We start from the raw sequence: 8,036 nt of genomic DNA, 5'->3' as shown, positions 1-8,036 counted from the left end.
ATAACGTTTATTTGATGACATAGCAATTGATCTTTGATCTTCTTGAAATTTTGTAATCATTAAGAATGTAATAAGAACATGTAATCTAACGGTTAGATTTTCAAAATTCACATTCAATATAAAGATATATGATGAGTTTGTAGGGTTTCTTTCCAAACTAGTTTGGAGTTTTGTTTGGAGAGAAACTTTGTTCTTTTTTTTATATATATCAATTATGACCAATAAATGACTACAGTAACCACTGGCTGCTTTACCAAAAATTGTGCTGCTTTTAAGAACTTGAACATCGTGTATTTTTAAGCTCTTTTTTGTGTGATTGGCAATGTATAACTTCAAGAGTTTAATGCAGGTTTGTTTGAAAACGGCTTATTTAGCTTCAAAACTTTTTGTTAAAAGTGTAGAAGTTAAAAGCTAGCTAAATAGTACAATGAGACTTATGAATAGTATAAAGAATGGCAATGAGATCCATAAATAGCATAAAAAAAAAAAAGTTAAAAACACAAATAAGCTAAAGCTTATACGCAAATGCCAAACGGGCTTGCAATGTAAATCATGATTCTGAGTTTTAAACAGGAGCTCTTTTGCATGACACCTTTGTTCTGGTTATGGTCAATCCTAATTTGTTTTTTTATTTTGTTTTTTTGGATTTTGAAAAGATTGTGATTTTATTGTGTAAAGTGTAAACACTGATTCCTGGGGCTGATTAAAGTTCTTTCTGGGGTTGTTTATCATTTTATAGACATATTAATGTAAAAAGCGTCATATTTTCCTTGAGTTGGATTGAAATAAAAATTTCTACTTATCATAGGTTGCACATGAACGGGTACATTGATGTTTGATGCTGTGTTTGTGTGATACTTTAAAATTTGAAGGGTGTGGATTTTGCTCACTGCTAATGCTGACAGCTAATCTGGACATGGGGGTCCAAAAATTTTATAAATTCTTTAATTAAATCCATAGGTGAGGTCACGATCATGTTGGTGCCTTTCTTGTCCCCAAATTCCTGGGCATCTTATGCTTAGATACTTTCTTTAATCCTTACCCTTTAGCATGCGCTTTGCAAAGGCACTTTAACAGACAGGAAAAAAAGAAAAAAGAAAAAAGAAAAAAGAATTATTTTGTTCCGTTGAAAAGGAAAAATGAAACCAGAAAAAGCTTTGAAGGGTTGTGGGTGGGTGAACTATACATCATCCTTTTGTGTCGCTATACTCACTAATATCGGAGAACTGTTCGAATCTTTGTCTACTCAACGTCCTATAGCATCTATCCTATCATTATGACATTTGGTACTGAAGTTCAATGGCCAATACAGTCGAGCACACTTCCAGTCATACTCTCAATTCTCAATTGCAAAATACTATCAGCAGACTTTACTGGTAGAATCTTAGGATGAGTCTCGGTTAATTAAGTTGGATAGAACTTGATCGTTGTGTTCAAATTCACGTGATAAAGTACCTGGACACTTACATTAAAGTGTCAAATTTACAATTTTATATGCCACGTTAAAGCATTCGGTACTTGGTCCAAAAACAGGGGTGGGTGGCTCGGCTGCTATATTAATCAGTTTATGAAATATGCATTATATCTGCACAAGAATCTTTTTCTAATAAAAGGGCTCCCAAGATTTTCTACTGTGAATCAATGCAATAACTCATATTTGGATTTTGGTATTGCATTATAGAGTGTTTGCTGGTATATATCTGCAGTTTGATGTTGCATGATTGTTGAAATATTGCGTAGCATGTGATTGATGATGAGGTCTGTCTTAGAGTGCCAACACCACCGATCACATAATGAATCAATAAGTCATCTTCCAACTATTTGAACATCGACGTTGTAGTACATCAATTTGTCCTTTGGTTGCCACTAGTATATACTATTTTCCTTACATCTATTGTGATATTTGCCACTACTACCCTTCTCTAATATGCGTTGGCTACAATTTTGTGAGCTTTGAATCACGAATGAAGGGTCATTTTCATAGCAGAGAAGCAGAACTACAAGCCGAAAAGAAAACCAAAATTTTAAGCAACAGACAAAACGAACCAAGAATGTTAACCAACCACATGTAGTAAACAGGATCAAACAGTTTCAACAGGGACGTCTCCGGCATAGCTAACCTTTCTGTCCTGCGCAGTGTCTTTTATCTCCTACAAGAAGCAATTCTAATCGGACATGTAATTTTCTGATATAAAACTCTCATTCCTGTAGGCCTGTTACTAAGCATGATGTGGTGCATCCAAGTTTCATCAGGGTTAAAGTAAATAGTCTTCCCAACAGACTAATTGCCGAGTAATAGAGCAAACTTTCAAGTGAATCTACCAAGGCCACATTAACATATAATGCTTGTTCTTTTACCCTCTACGACCCTCTTGCAGAAAACACATATTTGTCCTATGAAGCACGGGTGCGGTTCGGGATTCGGGTGTGGGTGCAGGTGCGGGTGCGGGACTTGGCAATTTTTGAAAAAGTATGGTGCGGATGTGGCGGGGTGCGACGATTAAAAAATTATTAAAAATATTTTTATTTATATTTTTAATATATTGCTAAGCATACTTAATTTAAAAAAAATAAAAAAAAAAAAAAACAGATCACCACAAATTCACAACACAATCACAAATCACAAATCACAATGAGTAATAATAACTATTAACTAAATAAAAAATCAACTATTTACTATTAACTAAGAGTGTGAGAGCTATGATACCTGAGGGGAGATGGAGAGCAGGGGAGACGGAGAGTGAGAGTAAGTTAAGACAAAGAGGGAGTTGAGAGTCTTGAGAGTGTGAGAGTGAGTTGAGACTTGAGGTGTGGAGCACAGCACGAGCACAGAGACCTCAGACTAGAGAGGTAGAGAGTGGGAGAGAGGCAGAGAGGCGAGAGTTGAAGTGTGAAGGTGTGAAGGGCTGAAGGCTGAAGAGAAATGAGAAGTGATATAGGGTTTTGTGATTTTTTCCAGATGGTGCGTTTCGCAGCTTCTGTTATTTTTTATTTTTTGAATTTCGGCTGCATCGGCCAGTTTGCGCCGGTATCGGTGGTTATGCCCGATACAGACCGATTCGACCTGAATCGGCCCGATTTCACTCGCATTGGCTCGAATCGGCACTGTGTCAATGTGAATCGGTGCATATCGTGCTGAGAAAAAAAAAAGGGACGCAACACCGACGCACAGGTAGCAGCGTCGCTTGTGCGTCCCCGCGTCGGACGTGGGTTCGACAACCCAAACGCCGCGTCCGTGCTCCATAGTATTTGTCACCTTAATATTCCAGCTGAAGTAATCTGTCCTTGGATAATCTCCTAGTAATGTGTTGTTCCTAAGAATAATAATTGATAAATAAATTGAATTTCATTACATTCAACATATCATAAAAAAGATTAAAATTCACATAAATTAGATTTACCATAAAATTAGAGAATAGTGGAGAGATGTTACCTTGATGAAGCTTGAAAGTAATCTCATAACAAGAACCAATTTACCATCAATTCATGTTTGTTTTTAGATCGTGGGGTTGAGGTGTGGATCATGTTACTGTCTTAATATGATACATGCGTCTATGTGCTATCCTCGGGATACAACAACCCAGCCACCTTCGCTAATTATCCTTCAAGCCTACAGTACTATTTGTAAGATAGGAATCTTTCAATAGTACTTTCTTTTATATATATATATATATATATATATATATAAGTTTAGAATATTGCATATATGTAATATACATTTGATGAACTCTCAAATAAGTTTAGCTAACAAAGTGAGAAAGCTAGAGAGTTAAAATTATATCTCTATATCACCATATATATAATAGTTAAGAGGAGCATTCTCATTAACATAGTTGTCAGGCAGCATTAGTGAATTCAAAAGAATTCAATATGTTTTCCATAACCATTAATACGTAGCAAACAAACTTTACTACTCCTTGAAACAAATAACAAACATATATTTATACCAATAACTTTCGTATTAAAACGTCATCAAAGCATATGAAAAGATAAGAGTGTCAATTTGGGATAGCATGTTGGGTTCGTGTCGTGTCGAGGTAGAGGTATTTGACTAAATGTCTCAACTTTAACCTGACCCATTTAATAATCGTGTCATGATCCTTCAACCCTAACCCGACCTATTAATATGGCGGGTTGACCTGACCTAACCCATTTGACATGCTTAATAAACAAGTCGTGTTAGGTTGACACGAATGTAACACAACCTATTTCAACCTGCATAATATTTAATGTAACATCCATCGAGAAATAATTTTTTTTTTTACATCCCAAAAGCAATGCATACACGTTAAGTCTTCAACCCACATTCAAAATAATATAATTAAACAAAAATATAACATATATCTAAAAATAAGTTTTTTACACTCTAAAAGATGTACATACACTTCAACCCAAATTCAAAATAATATAGTTTAACAAAAATAAGATAGTTCAACAAAAATATAATATCCTTGGAACTCACCAAATGCTATGTATCAAAAAGAATTGGAGCAAATAGTAGACTAATCCTGACTATGACTACGATTGTTATCCTTAGAGAGAGAGAGAGAGAGAGAGAGAGAGAGAGAGAGAGAGAGAGAGAGAGAGAGAGAGAGAGAGAGAGTAATAATTGGTTTGAGACTTTGAGTTTGAGAATTGGGCATGAGACTATAAGATAGTAGAGTGAGTAGTACGGTTGAAATTTGTACAGTTTTTAGACCCCTTAAACACAACTAGATTAACCTAGTTATTTAGCCAAGTGATTAACTTAGGTAGATTATTCAAATCTAGGTTAACACAAATATATTATATAATTGTAAAGTGCGGAAAATAAAGAATACAACGATATGATAACCTAGGAAAACCAAACCGGTAAAAAAACCTGGGGAAGATTTAACCTAACTATCCTCAAGGTAAACCGAATCCACTATGAAAGAATTGAAGTTTACACAATAGCGACTTAGACCACTAACATCCTATTGTTACCTCGAGTAGGAAATTTACTACCACGACCACGTGACAGCTTCGAGTCCACGGACTACTTCTTTCTTGGATTCCCAGCAAGCACAAGTACTCCCGCTTGTATATCTTTAAGCTCTTGAATCTACAACTGAATTGATCACCAAGCTTTCGACATCAATCTAGCCCTTGATAACCCTAAGTGTATGTGAAGATAAACACCTCTAAATCTCACAAGAGATTCACACACAGAGCATAAAAAGCAACCCTAAAACGTGGCTAAGGTTTTTCCTTTTATACTTAAGACAAAACATAAAACCCTACACGTCAAACGGGCTTGGGCTGAGTTGGAAAATTCTGCAGAAAAAGAATCTGTACGAGCTTCGATCGATCGAGTCTAATTTTCAATCGATCGAGCCAGGCAGATTTACACAGTAAATCCTGTAGTACACTCGATTCCAACTTTACACAGAATCATACTTTGAGCAAGTCTAAAAATAAGACTAAACGTTTTGATCATGGTTTGCTAATATTACAAAATGAAATTCTAATACATTTAAACCTAAAGTCTTAGAACCCAACAAAATTAAAAAATAAAATAAAATAAGATATTTATTAGAAGGTTTAGAGATTTAGGGTTTGTAAGGTTTAGAGATCTAGAGTTTGTAAAGTTTCAATTATATTCCTTGTAAGTTTTTGTAATTACTCACTTTTCTTTTTAAATTTAAAATATATGTTGGATATAAAAGGTATTTGACAAATCTAAAATAAAATGAATATTATTTATTATACGAGTTAAACAGATTGTTTTAAGTGGGTCATTTTGAGTTGACATAAATAAATTGGCGTGTCAAATGTGTCTATTGCGGGTTATATGAGTTGACCCACTTATGACATGTTTCTTATCGTGTCACTTTCAGGCCAATCCGTTTATGACCCAAACCAATTAAGACACAACCCTAACCCACAAAAACCTGTGTCGAGTTCGTGTCGTGTTGGCGGGTTAGGTCGAACATTGATACCCCTATGAAAAGAAAACGTTTTATAAGGAAATGTATTTGACAAGAAAATATTTCTATATACATTAAACCACTAAAATTCATTTAGTCAATATCATTAAGAAATTAAAAAAAAAAACTGACATATAGAATAGTGTTAGAGATATAAACTATTTTACAAAAATTTTTACAAACTGTTGATGTGGTGAGTGATTATGGTAAATGAAAAAGTGATATTAATGATGGGCCTAAATGAAAACTAATAAGAAATTGACCACATCAACATTTTGTAAAAATGTTATAAAATAGTTTATATCTGTAGCATTACTCATATGGAATTATTATCAGATTTGAATTTCAATAATAATAAAGAAACTGATATAGCCATAAAAGGATAAAAATTAATTTAATCAATTCACTTAAAAATAAATTTTTTTAAATATTTTTATAAAAATAATCTAACATAATGAATAATCAAGCAATGGATCTATGCTTCAAGATCATTATCTTATGAGAAATTTATCTCCACTAGTTTACTTTAGGCAGATCGGATCTAAATTTCTAGTGGCTTGCCTCAATGTTGCAGTAAAACTTTTTTGGGTTGAGGTTGTTGTTCTCTAATCCCTAGTGACAGTGTACGAACTTGGTTGGGCTATACCAAATTCTACGCAACTGGATTGAATTCCCACCAATATAGTATATATACATATTTGTATAGTAAGAGGCTCCCACTCTACCTAAGAAGTACTTACACAATTACACTCCAAAATTCATTGTATTTGGATTGGATATGGATATGTCGGAGATACTTCTGCATATGTATTTTCAATGTGTCGGAAGTAAAAAAATACAATTTATTATTTAAGAAATTCTTTGATTATGATTTTAATGATTTTGTTAATTATTATTTATTTTTAAAACTTAAAATAAACAGAAAATATTCCAAAATTGTAAATTATACATAAAGATATAAATAAATATTAATTATCCAATTAATTAAATTTTTTCAGAGTCTCGTGTTCCTGTGGGTTGTCCATGTCTATGCTTTTTAGCTCTGAAGATCATGAATTCATGATCTAAGACTCTATGGCAGTAGCATTCATTGAACTAATATGGTCATAGACACTTTTTGGCTTTGTGTGAAGAAGGGGACCATTGAGCTGTCAATTATCCAACAAGAAGGATGTACCTAACAATTTCTATTATGACTCTTCATGGAGAGGCCTTGAGTAGCTCCCAACATCAGCATTGTCTTCAACTCCCAGGAATACTAATTAGGTTTAGATAATACAATGAAAGCTCCCCCTTTTAAGCAGATGTGATTTTTCACCTTGCTACTCAATAGGCACCTTGGTAGATAAGGACCACATATCTTCAATATGGAAGCTTTATTCCAGTCCTTAAACCACCCTTATTGTATTGCATATTGAACTCCAGCAGACTTAATTAGCCTCTAAAGCTTTGTCACAAGTAGGTACTGAAATATCTATGGGTTGTAACATTAGAGTTTTAAGGGACTCTTCTTTTCATTTGACTTTAGAAGATAGAAGAAAGGTGAGGAAAAATTGTAAATTTGGTTTTCAGGTTAGACAAGAAAAGAAAATAAACAACCAAGAGGTGAATGTGAGGGAAGAAAACATTATTAACTAAGCTTATTATATAATATATTGACTTATTATCACCCTATCTACAAATTTATTTCCTCTCTCTCATTATGTTGAAAAAAATTTAATAAACTCTAACTCAAATGGTACTTCTTTCTTTTTTAATAATGAGTTAGATTCAAGATTCAAGAATACGTGTAACTTATCAATTAAAAATTATTATGATTAAGAGGTTTGAGATAGACTTGAGCCCATATTGTGAACTACATATTGGCTAATAAAATCCAATTAGCCAAGTGGTGAAGAAAAGTCAATAAATTCTAACTTCCTCCTCCTTTAATAATATAATGAAGAATTCGATTCAAGACTCATTGATACGTGTAACATACCAAAAAAAAAAAAAAAAACTAGTGCGATGAAGAGCATTTGGGATAGGCTTGAGCCAATGTTATCAACTACATATTGGCTTATGAAGTCCAATTAGCCAAGACAAGTG

Source organism: Castanea sativa, chromosome 10 (genome assembly GCF_040712315.1).
Source record: "Castanea sativa cultivar Marrone di Chiusa Pesio chromosome 10, ASM4071231v1".
NCBI lineage: Eukaryota > Viridiplantae > Streptophyta > Magnoliopsida > Fagales > Fagaceae > Castanea > Castanea sativa.
This window is presented reverse-complemented; position numbering follows the sequence as displayed.